Consider the following 18354-nt stretch of genomic DNA (forward strand, 5'->3'; position numbering starts at 1 on the left):
ACCAAACTTGAAGAGTGAATTCTCGGAAAAGGACCTGATTTTACCGAATTTACTGACGGAGAAATGGATTCTTATTTCAATTGTGCTAAGTTTAAATCTTCCGATGTCTCCTACGAGAATTACGTATCACCGGTGGATGTTTGTTATTTCACTTGAATTTCTAATTGTAAAGAGAGAAGATCTTTGTCTGTGTAGGCAAACCCTTCATGTTCAATGGGCCTGACCATCCTAGGATACCACTTCTCTCGAATTGCTTTCCTGTCAATTTTTTTACTTATTTCATGAGTATTTGATCTGCCCTTTACGATTACCCTCACCAATAATTCTTCAAACGTATTCTGGATTTCATTCTGTCCGACGGTTACCATCCCTATTTCCTAGCATCGGTATTTGCAAGTGACCTAAATTCAACTTTTGTAAAGCCAGTTGATCCCAAATATGCCCTAAAAACAGACAACAACCTTCCATATTATCTGCTTCTCAATTACGTTCCCTTCTACTCTTTCATGTGGTAAAGTTCTTACCGGAATCAATTATCCGACGGTTCCTACTGCCTTTCCTCTCTCGGCTTTTGCTTGATTAAGTTCATCGTTAAAAACCATGACGCTTATGTCCTGTTAGACGGTCTATAGACACCTTTCTACTGAATAGTGAACAGCACATCTTCTTCCTTTCATGGTAATTCTGAATGCAACCTTCGAAAAGTGCTGCCTCTAAATTTTTGGCAAGTGCTGGAGAAGCCTGATGGCCAAAGGGTGGTATAGGTTCCAGGGCGAAACGTGCATTGGTACCCACGATGGAGCATAAAACCTGGTAAACGCTTGCTGAACCAACACCAACAACTCTACTACCAAACCCCATCTCCACTCCAATGATAACGGACTGCGGATTATTCAATTAGCAGTGTCACACGAAATGTTTGTTGGAAGTACCTGGTTTGTCCGGAAAGCGGGTCACAAACATACTTGGGCCTTTCCAGATGGGACCACTTTCAACCAAATTGACCACGGGTTGGTCGAACGCCACCATCTCTCAACCCTGATGAATGTCAGAACATATAGGGAGCCAATATAGACTCGTTGGTAGGGTGCTGTTGGGTGGTGTTGCTTCAATAGTAACACCACCCAGAATTCCCTCTGACAATTAGGTGAGAGTTAACACTGAAGCCATCCACAACACAGCCCTCCGCAATACCTATAAGAGGGAAATGGATGCCGCAATAACCGCAGTCAACAGAGATCCTGAAGATGAAGCGTCAACTAATCATCGTCACAATCGCCTGAAGAACATGCTTAGCCCCAGTCGCAAAAAAGTCCGAAAGGCTGATTCGACGATGAAAGTAAACTAACAACAGAACGGAAGAATGCTGCATTCCGAGGATATCGAATTGGTGGACCTCGGCGGAAAACCGGGATATCTAGAGTTCCTTATTAAGGCAGGCCTAGACCGGATACCAGTTGTTGGGCCGTTGATGAAGATGAAGATGATTCTTTGTCAAAATCTAATCATTGTAACGTTAAATAAAGAGATACGAAAAGTGTTTTTTTTGTATATTCACCAGGAATACAAAAGTGAGAAATAAAGCAAAGACGGACTTCAAAGGACAATAGGTCTGCTCTTTTAAAAAGTATCCAGTTGGAAAACATGAACACTTGTGCCCGCGGAAACTCAAAACTTCGACACCAATTAAAGGATTCGTTTTCTATAATTTAGATCCCAAACAGAAAGCTCCCGTTCAGAATTTCCGAATTATTTAAAGTTGTTTGATTCCACCCTGTCCGATATCAACTTTCTGAGTCATTTTTCTGCCTGATTTGATCAACCCAAAAGTTGGGAAAAACTGTGCATGAAAAGGATCATTTTGCTAATACCAAAGGCTTAAATCATTATATCCTAAAAACCCAACGTCAAACTTCTAGAAAAATCCTAAAGATATTACAAGCTGTTAATTAAAGATATTTATTACACTAATAAATCTATATATATAATAATTTCATTAAGATTTAGTCGAGCCAACCTCGAAACTATTCATTCTGGAGACATTCAAAACCATTATAATCACGACAAATGCGATCATATTAATTCGTAGATTACATTCCTTCATGCTAACTTATATCTCGTTACTTCAATTTTCAGCTACATTGCATCTTCAATATTAGCAGGGAAGCTCTTCCCTGAACAAAGAAAATTGGCCCGCATACATCTGGGTCTTTCAGACAATATCAGGGACCAACACGTTCATTTCTCCTTTTCACTCCATTAAGTGCTTCGTTTCCGTAGTATTAAGGACTCCTCTTCCCGATATTCAAAACATATCTTCAAACTCCTACGAAAATATGCCAAGGAGAATGTTATTCATTCGTAATACCCAATCTGGCACTGCATCAATCCCCACATAAAACACCCTCCATCACCTCCGACCATAAATCTCATTTAAAAATCTCAAACAACAACATAACAGCCCTCCTGGGAAATGGGAACATAAATCCTGGAACTTACCACATGAAATATGGCCATTTTTGTATGACAAACTGAGTCAGTTTGGCCCCGAAATTTTTGGGGTATATTCGATTCCCGAGGAAATGCAAATAGCCCCTGGCTATTGTTGACGATTCAGTTGTGGACTACAACAAACAATACGTTGATAATTAATACAAGCTATGGAAAATAGCATCAATAAAATGGTCGATTGAAATTATTAATTAACCGCGGATACCAGCCCGGGCCTTCAAATCCCTTGGTACTGGTATTATGATGGTTTCCAATCAGGAAAGCCATTAAGTGCGGAGGCTATTTGAATATTATTAAGTGGATTGTTTTCGTTGATGTTACTCAGAGCATTTAATATTTCGTGGTAAGTATGTTTCCAGATTGATTATTATTATTCATGAGATATTCATGGGGGCGAAATTCTCAAGTAATTGAAGTTGAGTTTGCAAATAGGCATTCAAAGAAATCGAGTAGAAAATATATTTATACACTGAAAGCGTTAATGTAGATTGCAAGGAGCAGTCAACCGAATGTAGCACCACGGGGGAAAGGAATTTGGAATTTTCTTTTTTGTGAAAATGATAACTCGGCAACTGAATAACTACATCACTATCGTGTCCGGTTTAGGCCTATCGAAGTAAGGTTCATCAAACAACCCGTTTTTGGTTTGCGGTCACCAGTTTGATATCCCTAATAGTTGTCTAGCGTTCAGACCCCCGCTATTGCTCCATCTGACACTGGGTTGGCCACTTTTTTAAGGTCTTGTGTAAAACAAAATGGAAAAATGGAAATCTTCACAAGACACTGGCTTGGACACGCCAGACTGTGGGATTCTTACCCACTAAAACCACGCCCGACTCCCCCAAGCCCCGTGGAACCACCATAAGGTATTACATCACGGGGTTGAGTCAACTCACGTTAGTTTGGTCTCCTTTTGTCACGTAACCGCGCTTTTCGAGTCTCCTCTGCTTTTCGCAGTTCGCTCTGGATAGATACAGCCATGGGGTTGATCGTATCCCCGTCTTCCTGACTTGCTAGCATTCTTCGTACCAGCTACAAGCATCTCTCCTAGAGTTTCTTCTAAGTTCTTCCTTTCTTCCACAAACCTTGGGCAATGGAAGAATACGTGCTCTAGGTCCTCGGGGACTCCATTGCAGTTTGGACAATCGGGTGAGGTATCTTGTTAAAACCTAATCAGATACTATCGTTATCTTCCATGCTCCGTGAGAAACTGGGTAAGATTATAATTAATCTCACCATGCCGTCTCTCTAACCACTCCTTCTTGGCAGGGATGAGCCCCTGACTGTCCACCGACCCTTTCCCGAACGTTCCCAGCGCTCTTGCGATCTATTTAGAGATCGCCCCGTTTCAGCGTTATTCGTCTGCAATAAAGGAGAGACAGACTTCACATGGTTAATATTCGTTAACTCATCTGCCAAAATATCAATGGACATCATTCCCGAACATACCCTTAGAGCTGTTTTTCTGTAGACTGTAGCTGCTAGCGTTAAATGTGACCTACAATGCTTTTCCCCAAACTGGAGCTACATAGGGCAGGATCAAGCTCACTACCCTAGCTATAAACAACTTCGATGCACACCTTGGCCTTCCCACGTTAGATATCATCCTTGCCAGGACTACACTAGCGGTGGATGCTTTGTCATAAGCATATTGCACGTGTTACTTATAGCTAAGCCAACCATTAACAGCACTGATCGCATCGCGTGAGTATAACTCAGCATTTTCGACACTCTTTGCGACTACAACCAGCGTTATATCGTCAGCGTAACCCGCCACGCTGGCTTCGTGGCGTAACCCACCACCGTGGCTTCGGGAAGATTAAGTACATCGTTGTACATGATATTCCACAGCAGTGGGCCCAGTAGGAAGCATTCACCTACCCTACTCCCAACAAAAAAAAAAAGTAGGAGGCCCTGTAGGACGCCCGCAGAGACAACATACTCCTGGGATCCGTCATCAGTGTCATAATAAAGCCTCCGTTCTTGTAAACAGCTGTTGACAGTAGCTGCAAGATAGGCAGGAATACCAACCTTCACCAGAGATTCCCGTATAGGGTTCCAATTGGCCGAATTGAATCATTTCTCATGTCCAGGGTCACAACGACACAATATTTACTGGTACTAGCCTTTCCGTGGATCGCAATCTTCGACCAAGCCAGTAATCATTTCGAAGGCACCAAAAGTTGATTTGGCTTTACGAAACTCATACTGCCCATCTGAGAGCTCGCCCTGGGTCCCAACAACTGGGAGTAATATATTGTATTTTACTCGCTCAAACATTTTTTGGTGTCCAAAAGGCAAATAGGTCAGTGGGAGATTGGCTCACCCGAAGGTTTACCAACCTTAGGCAGTAGTATTAATTTCTGCCACTTCCATGATGCAGGGAATATCCCCTCGGACATGCATGCTTCGAGCAACTCAATGAACATGTGCGGTCTGGATTTCACGGCAAGCTTAAGGGCTCTATTCGGCACGCCATCCAAACCCGGAGCTTTGTTATCTCCTATTCTAGCGCAGATCTATAGCAGCTCGTCACTGGTGATTAACGGTATTTCCATCACACTCGGAGGTTGTTGTCAGTGCCCTCCTCTTGCTGGGGGAATAACCCCTGGATAATTTTTAACAAGAGTGAAGGGAAGGTGATCTACTGGAATGAACAGCCCCTAAATCACCCCGTCACGATTTTATAGGCGCTTCCCACGGGGTTACGTCCGCTTTCGAACAGAACTCCGTAAAGCATTCCCTCTAGCACCGTTGGAAGGTGAGCTTAAGGGTTTTGCGGGCTTTCTTATAGGCGCGTCCTTTTTGCCTTGGTCGATTCTGCCAACAGGCTGATCCAAGGCTAGCTAGTTCAGTATTCTACCAGTAATTTGGTCTTCTACTGGGGAGTGAGCACCTCGGTATGAACGCGTGACACGCTTTGGCGATGCATTTGTGCCACACGGCTCCTTTCCTAAAGGCGCCTGTTTTATTAGGTTGGTCTAGCCACATCTCTATGAAGCTCTGCTTATTCAGAGCTTTTGCCGAACACCCTGACATCTTCCTCGGTTTCGAGCATGATGGTCTTCTACCCGGTGGCTCGACCCATAGCCCAAAGAAGGTTGCCTGGTGATCACTATGAGTGTAGTGCTGGCTAACGCAACAGGACATTCCACATGCCAGTGTAGGGCTGGCAAAGGCTAGGTCTCCAATTGAGGCAGACCCTCCTTTCTGAAACCTTCGATGGCCATAATTTTATCCAACTGTGCAAAAGCATCCAATAGACCGCAGTTCCTTGCATTTGTCTCTCTGCTACCACACTCACGGGCCCAAGCATTTAAGTCACCAGCAATCACCCTTGGATTACCACCGTTTGCGTCGAGAACAAGATTATCAAGCATTTCCTCGAATTCGAACAGTGTCAAACTTGGTGGGGCGTAATAGCTGTACACATATACCCCGTTTATTTTCGGTCACACAAGGCCACTGGCTGTCTGACTCCCAGTATATTGTATGGCTTGTCGACCGCACGCCTATATCGTCAATCTATCAGTCGCATCTGTTACCCATACGCCACCGTGACTCTTTCTTTAGGTCCGCTAATGATGGCAATTTCCACCTCAGATTCGTAGGTGGTCTGCTCGCAGTGGTTGTGGTTTATTTGAATAAACCTCATTTTTTCATTGAAGTCAGCGCCTCCCTAAATTCCGGGCATTTAGCACTTCCGGCTATATCCCGGTAATCCCGTTCCTCGCCTCCTACGCACAATAAGCATTTAGGGTCCCTATTGCACTTTCTGGCAATATGGCTCTTCTCCCCGAACCTTCTACATCGATCGGACCGATCGATCCCGCTGGTGCAGGCCTTTGCAAAATGGCCAAACGCGAGGCACTTAAAGCACCTCTCTAGAGAAATCTGCTCTCTCAGACGTCTAACAACCCATCCGATTCGAACTTTCCCAGCAGCCAATAACTTCTGCGCTGTATGTCTTTCCGTCACACACATTTTTCTCGGAAACGGTTGTAGCAATTCTCACCAAATTTGATGGAAAGGTGGAAACTTTGAATGCTCATACATACAGCGAGTTATACAATTTTACATCGAATTTAAGGGGGGTCTCCAAACAAACAAACAAACAAAAGGAGGGTGTACATTTTGGTTCATGTAATATAGCCATTTGAGGTATCAAATGAAAGGCCTCGTTTAGTACTTTCCGGAGCCGACCTTTATAAAAGAAGTAAACAAAACCTTACATATCTGAAGCGTCCAACTTCCGATTTTCCGACTTGTTTTTTCTTCTCGTCTTCCTTTACCGCTCAGTAAAAGAGGTGGACCTTTTTTATATTTTTGGGAACATAATTCTCCAACCAGATTCAAATTTCATCGAGTTTAGTGTCACTCTATGCCAAATATTCCAACTCATTAAGATCTAATGAATTTATCATTTTATGTTGCATGTATTGTTCATAATCAAATAGCAACGGTAATTCTATCAAACTACAATAATTATTGCATTTGCTGATACCAATTATCGTTTGTTACGAATGTGCAAACTAGGCATCCATAAAGCTGGCATCAATTATCAGTCCTTCGGCACGGAATGCTGTTAACAGTCCGCAATCGTCATTATTGCTTCGAAGGACATTCCGTGAACAAGTACTCACCCTCCTTGCAAATGACTTTTATATTCTCTCAACTTACGTAATACGATTCTATGGTTCCATATAATTGAATCAACCCGTTTTATTTGTGCGAATATGTGCAGTTGTAAGGAGGACGTTGGACAATTCGATTTGATTTTCCAGCAGCTGGATTGCGAGCTTTATTTGATAAAGGAGTTTATGGCAGATATAAAAAAATAGTTTTTTATGGCCCGCTATTTTTATGATATGTGCACAGTTCCTATAAGGAGTTCAGAATGCTTCTGAACTAAGCTATTACCTCGGAAGTGTATGCAGATTTTGGATTGTTAAAGTTTTCATTATCTCGAAAGTGAATCCTAGATTAAGAATTGTTAGCTGTTTCATGGTCTCAAATTATCCTTTTGCAGTTCTGTGAGATATTTGGTAATATGTGTCATTAAATTTGAAATGCATACGAATGGAGAAAGTGTAAGCGAATCAAATGGGGTCCAGCTTCCAAAAGGGTTTTTAGATAATAGTTCAAGTATTGAAGCAAGCAATAAGATCCCAAAAACAAAGAGTGACATTACGCCTAGCAGTACCGATTTAAACTTTCTAGAGACCATCATCAAAGAATCACGGAACAGTATCCCGTTTATCCATAGCATCCTATGGGAGGTTGTCCTTCTATCTCAGAAAAATGCTACGGTTCTAGATTAAGAATTCGACCTGTCCAGTACAAGATATTCTCCCATCCGTCGTCGCTATATACAATAATTTCCAGTTATCGAAGGAAACCACGTTGACCTTCGTCGACTTCGAAATATTGATCTTACTGGGGTATTCGGAGCTATGTACGTCAGACCTCTACCAAAAGAAAAACAGTTCGAAAATTGGAAGCTCGATGCTTCAGGTATGAAGTTGAGGGGTTGCCAGATCTTCGGTCAGGTACGATCCCAGGTGACGGATAGGGGCATACTTATTGATGTGTAAATATCTGTTCATGCATTTCCTTTTCTAACTGTGCATGGGTTAGCGTTTGCTCATCACTAGTGCATGGACCAAAATGGATATACAAAGGATACCCAGAACACAAAATCACCGCGAAACACGAGAGTAGAAGTAAACTTACGATGCAAGGGCTCGGAACCCCAGTACCAGCGGCTTCTGGAAGTGAACAAGCGGGCTCCTGGTCGTCGATACTCTTCAATACCAGCGCCTCGAAGGTAGACAACTTGGCTTGCATAACATCTAATGCTATAAGTATTTTAGATTCGGAGAAAGAAGTGTTCAAGCGTCGTACCATCTTAGCGAGGACGCATTAATAAAACCAGAAAAAGGTGAGTTAAAAGCTTATCGGTGAGAAACAACAACAGGAAATACTCCAGGACCAGGAAAAGGACCCATTAAGCAGGAGCTTATCAACTCTGAGATCTCCGCCAATGCCCAAGACTGTAAAAGAAAGGGTACAGGAAAGCTCTATACAAGTCAAAGGTGAAGGAGCGTATAAAGGGAGTAATCTCGTCGGGGCTCATAGAGAATAGAGCCTTGATTCGGAGGATTTACCCTTCATTCAGCTCGGAGCTGCCCGAGTTTACAGGACAAGGACAAGCACAACGTGCACTAAGTCACAAAGAATATGGTAAAACCTAAAGAGTACTCTATAACAGATGGCAGGGGAACAAAAGGAGGAAGTCGAAACTGTTATCCTATCAATCTCATAGACCACTCAAGCGACAACTAACCTGAGTGAATAAAAGAGTGCGGAAAAGGAGGGATACCTCTTAGGGAATCAACAGTCTCAGAAAAAAAGGAATACAGGTAGTTCCGAATAATGCAACCAAAAGTTCAGAAGGGAAAAGTACCTGGACAAAGTGTGAAAGTCATCTCGTATAGGGAAACCAAGGGGAATAAAAAGACTGAATGGATCAAAGTTACCAACAAAAAGGTGAAAAGGAAAGCAATTCGCCCAGAGGCTATAGTTATATCTAGCAAGGGCAATTTGTCCTATACGGAGATACTCAAAAAGGTCAAAGCTGATCCCGATCTAAAGGATCTGTGTGGAAATGTAAACAAAATCCGCAGAACCCTTAAAAATGATTTCATGTTCGAGCTGAAAAATCACGTGTGCAAACAGATGGCTTTCGAACTCAAGTTAAAACCTCGCTCGGAGAGAATGCCGCAATGTATGCTCAAGAGCGTGAGATGTACATACAATGTAAGAATCTCTATCATGTGACATAGAAAGGAGAAATTTTCACTGCCTTGAAGGAACAGTTCAAGTTAGAAGAACTCAGAGGAGTCAATTGTCAGGGGAAAAGGCTATGGCAATACTCAAACAGCTGCAATACGATTACTAGTGGAGGCAGCGCAGAAGTTGCCGAGGACCGGAAAAATTCGGGCCGGATAGGTTATCTACCAGCTGAGAGAACAGATCCCACTAAAGAGGTGTTTTAAATGACTCATGTTTGGACACCACGTGAAGGCATGCACCAACGGTATTAATCGATTCGATCAATTGGGAAAGTGTGGAGAAAAAGACCATATTGCTAGGGATTGCAGTTGGGATCCCAGATGCCTGTTGTGTGAAGTAAAGAAGGAGTGGGATAGCCGGCATATCGCCAGAAGCGTTAAATGGCTAGAATTCAGGCAAGTGTTGACTGCAATTAGAAAATGATGTTTGCTCAAATAGATCTCATTCTCAGATCGCTGAGGAGCAGACCATTTACGAGTCGAAGTTAAAAATTGCTTTTATAAGTAAACCTTATAGAAACCGTCACAGGGCGTATGTACACAAATCTACTGATTGCGATATCTGTATGCGATCAATAAGCCATACAATGTGCTATGAATCAGGCAACCAGGCAACTTTGTTTATACGAAAATAAGTGGAACACATGTTTCAGCCTCTACGCCCCACCAAGCCTGACACTGTCTGAATTCGAGGAAATGCTTGACAATCTTGTTCCCAAACTAAAAAGGACGAAGCCCAAAAGTGACTAACCGCCAGTGACTTCCACGCTTAGGTACTTGAGGGCGATAGCAACCCTGACCTTCGTCAGCCCTGCACTAGTAGGTGGTACGTCCTGGTGCGTCAGCGAGGACTAAACTTACAGAAATCTCGAGGAAATCCTCTTTAAACTATGGGGGAACCCACAGGGCAGTAAACCATTATTCCCAAAACCGAGGAAAATGTCAGGCTGGTTTGCAAAAGCTTTAGATGAGCAGACCTTCATAGACGTTTGGTTAGACTAATCTAATAAAGCAGGCCTTCTCTACAGAAAAAGGTCTCCATCTGTGAAGCATATGACTCTTCTATGGCTAGGATATGAACATTCCCCGGTAGGAAACGCAACTGCCGATGGAATAGTGAATTGCTCAGCCATTGATCAATCTGTCACCGTACCAGACGAACGGCGAGAGAGTGGTAGGCAGGATCGATCAGATGTAAAAACAGCACGCCTACAAAGAAGCCCGCAAAACCGTTAGACTGGCATTCAACGGAGCACGAGGGAATGCTTTCAAAAGCTCTGCTCAGAGGTGAATATAATCCCGTGAGGTAGCGCTTATAGAATCATAATGGGATGGTTCAGAGGAAGTTCACCTCTGCAGATCACGTGCCCTACTCTCTTGTTGAAAATTATCAAAGGGTTATTCTCCCTGCAAGAGAGAGGCACCGACAACTTTCAGCGATCCCTGAATGCGACGGCGATTCCAGCAGCCACCAGAGAGGAGATACTGGAGATTTATGGTATGCGTGAGAATAAGGCTCGAAGCCTGGACGGCGTACCGAATAAGGCCCTAAGGCTTGGCGTAAAATCCAGACCGTATATGTTCGCTGAGTTGCTCGAAGCAACTCCAAAGGGTTACTTCCCGCAGCATGGAAACGGAAGAAGTTGATCCTGCTGCCTCAATAGGGTAAACCTCTATCCTCCTACAGACCCATATATCTTCTAGACACTGTGGGGAAATTGCGAAAGCGAGTTATCTATACAATAGGTTGCCACCGGTTCTCAAGAGCCAAGCAGACATTTCAGATTGACATGAGTTGGGTAAAGCCAGAATAGCCATTGATGCCATCAAATTGGTTAGTGGCTTAGCGAAGATGAAATTCATGGAAAGGACAGTACCAGCAAGTATTGCGTGTTTATTACCCTTGACGTGAGAAATGAGTTCGATTCAGCCAATTGGAATCTAGTATGGGGATGTCTGCCAAAGATTGTTATTTCTGCCTGTCTCGCTGCTATTGTCGATAGCTATTTACAAGAATGGAGGCATTGGTATGACACGACCGAAGGCCCACTGTGGCAGACGAAAAAAACTAATTATAATCTTACCCAGTTTTTCGCGAGGCATGGAAGATATCGCCAGTACCTGTTCAGGTTTAAACGGGATACCTCATCCGATCCGAAACTCCGATGGAGTCCGGAGCACGGATTGTTCCACTGCCCAAGATTTGTGGAAGAAGAAAGAACCTAGAGAAGACTCTAGAAAATGTGCTCTTACCGGGAAATCTGGTGCGGAAAATGGTACCACTTGAGGAGGATTGGGTTGCGGTGAACTGCATGGCCGCATCTATCCACAGCAAACTGAGTAAAGCAGATGAGACGAGAAAAGCGCGGCTATATACGCCGCGTAGAGAAGAAAGGTGATAAAGCTAGACTGAGCTGAAGGAGTGAATAGTGCGATTAGCTAATATAATAATAGTCCGTTCTTCTCTATGGTGCGGAGGTATGGGCTGATGCCCTTGACAAGGAGGTGCATCGTAAACGCCTCTTTCAAGTGCAGAGGCGGGGAGCTTTGCGAGTGGAGGCTGCTTATGGCACCGTCTCCGAACCGGCTGTGATTGTGATTGCGGGAGTGATCCCCGTTGCCCTTCTTGCCAAGGAGCGCAAAGCTATCTACCGCCGTAAGGGCGAAAACTTAAGAGAAGTGGTTGCCCGTGAAGAACATCAACGCACCCTTAGCGAGTGGCAACTTTCTTGGCAAAATGAGTCAAGGGGCAAGTGGACTGCGCGGCTCATCGATAAAATAAAACCCATGGTTGAACAGAAAGCACGGTGAGATTGATTACTTCCTTACCCAACTTCTAAGTGGGCATGGAGGTTTTCAGTCGTACCTGCACAGGATTGGGAAGGCGCGATCTCCTGATTGTGTGTTCTGCAATGGAGTGGCGGATGACACTGAACACACCTTTTTCTCTTGCAAGAGGTGGGACGGCCTCCGCCAGCAACTTTATGCAGACGCAGGGGAGCTCTCTCCAGACAACATTGTCAAAGAGATGCTGAAGAGCGCTGGCGGCTGGAATCGTATTGCGCATTATGTTCGAGCTCTTCTTACTACGAAGAAGATTGAACTCGACCGGCAGAGGGATCGGACGGTAAGGGGTTCCCTGAACTAACAACAGCTCCCTTCCTCCCCTCCCCTCCCCTCCTGTTGGTGAAAGGAATTCCCTGACTTGACGGCTCCCTAAGCTGGGAGAGCAGGAGGGCTAGCCCGAAGTAATGTGTCAAACGATTCCAGGCTAGTTCTCTGATGACAGGGAGGTGTTTAGTTGGTAGTCCGCCAGCGTGCTGTTGCGGGAGTCCAACATTCTGTGCGTAAACGCATTCACCTACCCTACTCCCAAAAAAAAAAACAAAAAAATTTAATAGTGAACTCCATTAGCCGGTCATCAAATCGTTCGACCTCTTTAATGGCGTCGTGGAAACGTTCTGAGACGGCAATGCCAACACGATATTGAGTGTATAGGCTATCAGAATAGAGAAGTTTATACCCATTTTTAACACATTTGCGTTCAATGTCTCCAGATCATCGGGTTTCTTGTAGACAGCAGGTATCAATGCGCCTTTTCCGAAAAGCTCTTGCGAGTTCTTTGGTCTTTCCAGTTAAGGTGCCAATATTTCCCGTCCATCATGTATTTATTTTGATGGGACTAACTAACTTACGACCTGATACGGTCCATGGAAATATATTTCTTTGCATTTAAAAGCAAATGTGTCCTTGAAATCAAACATCGAACTCTACCAGGCTGTACATTGTTTCACTGAAGTATTAACATCAGCTGACCTGCATGCAACACCGAAGTCCCAATGTGCAGTTTCAGATCATCCAAAGTGTTCAAAAATAATAGACCAGCGTCTAAGAAAAAACGACAGCTGAGGCGTGAATGGCAATAGTTTAGATCGCCGAACTGAAAAAGGAATCTGGCAGCGGGTAGAAAGGAGCTACAAGAAACATTGAAAAAGGAAAAACATAATGATCTAACTATGAATTATTCCCTGCGGTGAAGAAGCTCAATATGCCAATCCTGCGCGAATGATCAGTCCGATTGTTGGACAGGAATTGGGCGAAGTGTGATGCCGAGAAAGGTTTAATATTTGCTCAATACTTGGGAGAGGTTTTCCAACCAAATCCACATATAACGGAGGAAGAACTATCACTTTCAATTCCCAAAGGAGCACACCAACCGATTCGTTTCAAAGTTTCCGAAGCCTTGAGATTTTCGCAAGACCACGTTGATCTCAAAAAGGCTCCTGGTTTCGAACTTATTACGTTCAAAATAATCCAAGAACTGTCGAAATCTACATTCACTCAACTGACACACATATTTAATGATGTCTTACGCCTTGGATACTTTCCGAAATGCTGAAAATTGTCACAAATAAGGATGATCCCGAAGCAAGTTAAAGAGCCTACGCTCGTCGCGTCCTATAGACCGATAAACCTGCTTCCCCCCTCCCCCATTTGATACGTTTCTTTCTCAAATTCTATCAAACTCTCTTTTTTTACTCTCTTGATGAACAATGGGTATCGTGTCGGTTTTCATTTCAGCTCCCAGTTTAGCCTCCTAGGATAAGCTCCAATTTAATTAAATATGTAGCTTTATCCTGTGCTCCCCTTCTGGCGTCAACCTACATTCTCCCTCTACTTGGTTCGTATTCTCAACCCTCGTTACTTCCAACAACGCTGAATCGTCCTTTTTATCTATACTCTTTTGCTACGCCAATCTTCCGCAATCATTTTAACTTTGAATTAAATTCCCGAAGCATTACAGAAACGATATAAATTTGACCCAATTCTAGACAGATTCATAATGGGAGATAAAAAGTGGGTCATATGCGATGTCATCTCAAACTTCATTACAATGAAGTGAGGAATCTCACAAATGACGGTCGATTCCCATCCCCATTATTTATTTATATACAGGGAGGTAATCCTTGTTTACTGGGGACGGTAGGGAATGATTCATCAGTCGTTTTTATCAAGTAGTCAATTAATTGATCCTAAAGCCTCAGTTCACGCTGCTGGATTAGGTGGAGTAGCCAATAGAAAAGGGCGTTGGATTCCTAGATGATAGTGTATAATAATTCTGAAGTTTATTAAATGATTTGCAGGATACTGACATAAACAGGGCAGGAAGCTTTTATGCATCCAATGGTTACCCCGTCACGCTACTATATATTATATTGGAGGTTGCCTTCACGATGTACTATACGTAGATCATCAAGTAAAGTCGACAAAATCACCCACCATAAAAAAGGAAAATTCAAACCGACTGGAAGGAACCTTTATGCACTGGAAGTAGCTTTCCGTTCCCTGTCCGCACGAACAAGTTTTCGAAACCTCCACTAGAAAATGGGTGAAAATACCTTAAAACTCTCCCTGATTTTTAATGTATCTATTGCAAACATCGAACTCATTTTATAGGAACAATAAACTTCCAAACAATAAAAGTAGCAAATGCAGTGCATGACTATTAAGTAATGCAACTCAAATGACCTTAAAGACTCCAGCCAACGTAATCCTGACCCGAATACTCTAGATTCCTGCTTATTGTTAGTAATTAACTCAACAAAAATGATTTGCATTCCATAAAGTTCTCCACAAATCAAAAGTGCTTCATGGAAATTAATTAAGGATTGCGGTGGTGCATAACAAGTTTCGTGCTCACTATTCCTGTGCACCCTCCACTAGCTTCCGCCAGTCCTCAATGCCAACACGCAGTGCTAGCAAAAAGCTGCATTCAAAATTATTTTGTAAAATTTTATCAGTCATGCAATGATTTGACATTTTTCCTTATCCTTAAAGTTCTTCTGGGTACTTACCGGTGGCGGGGCGCAGATTCGCCCACACCCGACGGTGGCTATTGCACTAATATTGAAAAAGGACGATGAAGACTGAACAGTTCCTTCTGTTCAGTGATTTAGCGCAGTTGATATTTCTCTTCCTCAGATGCTTAGGGGGTGGGTGGTGTTGAGCAAACACAAGAAGAGAAGACGGGGCCTTTGAAATATGCCCTTACGGTTGCTTTACACGATATTCGCGTGACTCGCGCGATTTTACCGTACAGAATTTCCGTTTAGTCGAATTCTAGGGTAATTATAGACACACTTTAATTTTTTTTATTCAGGTTGTTCGTAGATTTTTTTCGGTAGAATTTAATACGATGATTCCGTAAAATATTACGCTAATATGGTGCTAACACGAGAATGTTTAGGTACACAAAAAACACGTGCTCCTTGCTTGGGAATGAGCAAATATGACCCGGTTTACACTTTTCTGGATAAAATTTATCATGGAATTCACTGCACAATTTTTAGCTTCACTTGTAATAGGTCCTTTTCAGAATCCTGGAATGAAAAAATTTAAACTGAATTAGAATCCCATCTACGTAAAAGCGAGGTCGAATTACATTTTTAAGGATCTTAATATAAATGGAAATATGTAAATTAGATTTGTGAAGTATACCCTGAAATTACTCAAGGCACCAATCACTTTGAATAGAAAGTGACTAAACTGACCCAATTTTTGGTAAATATGGCGCTTAGAATAAAAAACGATGAATTTTAGGGACTCAACAAATTGATGTTGAAAAATTAGTTTATTGTCCAGATTTTAATGAAAAATTCAAACCACATTTGGCAAGAATCTTTGATGGATACCTTGTGATCAAAAAGTTCCGGGGTACATAAATTATGAGCTTGGTACAAATGGGACAAATATTCTCTGATAAGAGAGGCACCTTTTACATCTGAACCAGCGGTATCGGTCCCATTCCAAGAAAATGAACCCAGTATTTAAGAGCGAGTCCTGCTGATTTTTTGATTGCCATCTGATGTATCGTTTGTGTTGTCTTTTAAATTGTATAGCTTCGAATTCAGTCTTCTATGCCTCAAATCTCGGTTACTGAAAAAAAAATCGATGTCCACGTCTTCCACTTTATTAATAGATTTCAGGCAATGTGGAAATAGTGGTAAAGGAATCGATGAGAGAGCGGAAGGTGATCATTATATTTCACAATATAGACCTATGATAATGATAAATTAATTCACTATGATATCAGTTGATCCAATTCGACCATCATGTTTGTAACGACATTGTATGCATTTTCTTGGTCGACCTGTCGCGGGGCCTGTCACCAAGAGAGATCAGGTAGGATTTAGCATAGTAGAATAGCTCCAACTATACTCTATTTATCTCTTTCCCTGATCTCAGCATTTACTTTTTGTTTTACTGAGAATAGTACAGAGTACGTTGCCTCAAACCCTACTCCTTTACCTGGGCTTGGGACCAGCATACTGGAGAATTTGCTCATCCTCCACTTCCACAATCATTGCCGACATTTGGAGCAGTTCCACCAGTCAGCGCAACTGAAGTCGAGGAGGCAATAAAACAAATGAAATCGGGGAAAGCAACAGAACCTGACGACATCGCATCTGAGCTCTGGAAAGCGAAGAGCTGGGACCCAACACTGTGGCTCAGTGAATTCTTTAACCAGATTATTCAGATTAGTCAATCAAGCCGGATTTGTCAAGAACTGCGGAACTACTGACGCAATACACGCTGCGCGGCTACTCATGGAGAAACACCGTGAGAAGCATCGCCCTCTTTAAATTGCCTTTCTGGATCTAGAAAAAGCGTTTGACCGTGTACCACACGAACTAATCTGGTATGCTTTACGACAACACTTCGTGCCAGAAGAACTCGTGGGCTGGGTTCAATTGCTCTACCAAGATCCGAAAAGTAAAGTTCGAAGTATGGCGGGTGTATCAAAATCTCTTCGTGTCTCTGTTGGTGTTCATCAAGGAAGCACCTTCTCACCACTCCTCTTTGTTGTTATGGACACCGTTACACGGGATATCCAACGTCCAGCGCCCTATACCCTGCTCTATGCAGATAGCAGCATCTGATAGCAAAAATGATCTCGAGCAACTTGTTCAAAAATGGAATGATCGCCTCATGCAACACGGTCTCAGATTGAATCTAAACAAAACTGAATTATTGACCGATCCCCATGAAATAGGCACAATCACTGTCAGCGGCAGTGATCTGCCCAGAACTGAGCGATTTAAATACCCCGGGTCAACGCTATCAGCCAATGGAGAACTGCGTTATGAAATTGCTTCACGCATTAACGCAACCTGGATGAAGTGACGTTCCACAACTGGTGTTCTTTGTGATCAACGTATCAACGAACGTCTCAAATCTAAAATTTATCGCAATGTCGTCCGTCTAGTCGTTCTCTATGGTTCTGAGTGCTGGCCGACTATATAAGACAATGAACGGCGACTTGCGGTAATGGAGACGAAGATGCTACGGACTAGTAGCGTCACACGTTTTGATCACATCCGAAATGAGGATATCCGCGATCGTTATGGGGTTGCACCGATCGTGGAAAAGTTGCGAGAGAGGCGTCTTCGATGGTATGGTCACGCAATTCGTGCAAACGAGAATTCACTTGTCAAGATTGGTCTGAACATCGAAGTCGATTGTAAACGACCAAAAGGCAGACCTAAACAACGGTGGCTTGATAGGCTAGATAGGGATTTGAAAGTCTCGAGATTGCACCCAGATCAGGCATTCGATAGAGCCAAATGGCGCAGCCGATCACGACGAGCCGACCCCGCTTGTGAACGGGACAAAGGCTGAAGAAAAAGAAGAAGATCAATTGATCCAATTCGTCATGTGCTAAACATTTCTGAACTCAGTATCGTCAACGACTAATTTACCTCACCTCAATCTATAATTTCATGGCATCGCCATTGAGGGATCGTGAATCCTCGATTTGAAAAAATCCGTATGGTCGACACACTATTAGGTGTTCCCGTGGCAAGTTAATCTGCACTGTTCAGGGAAATTATCGACCTTGAGTTGAATCGAACAGCAATCCCGGAAATATACGCAAACTCTTTTCGAAGCCCAATTACCCTTGATTTTCATATGGTTCCTCTGATGGGCG

The 18354-nt window shown here is 43.0% G+C and overlaps 1 protein-coding gene across 1 annotated transcript in view; it reads right to left on the minus strand.

Moving 5' to 3' along the window:
- The window catches only part of LOC119660622 (synapsin), a 278142-nt gene that overhangs the window by 223418 nt on the left and 36370 nt on the right, over positions 1-18354 (minus strand). Inside the window, exon 2 of the mRNA XM_038069325.1 lies at positions 15221-15745. The gene's annotated coding sequence lies outside the window, so the exon portion shown is untranslated. The remainder of the gene's footprint in view (positions 1-15220; positions 15746-18354) is intronic.

This window comes from Hermetia illucens, chromosome 6 (assembly GCF_905115235.1).
Source record: "Hermetia illucens chromosome 6, iHerIll2.2.curated.20191125, whole genome shotgun sequence".
NCBI lineage: Eukaryota > Metazoa > Arthropoda > Insecta > Diptera > Stratiomyidae > Hermetia > Hermetia illucens.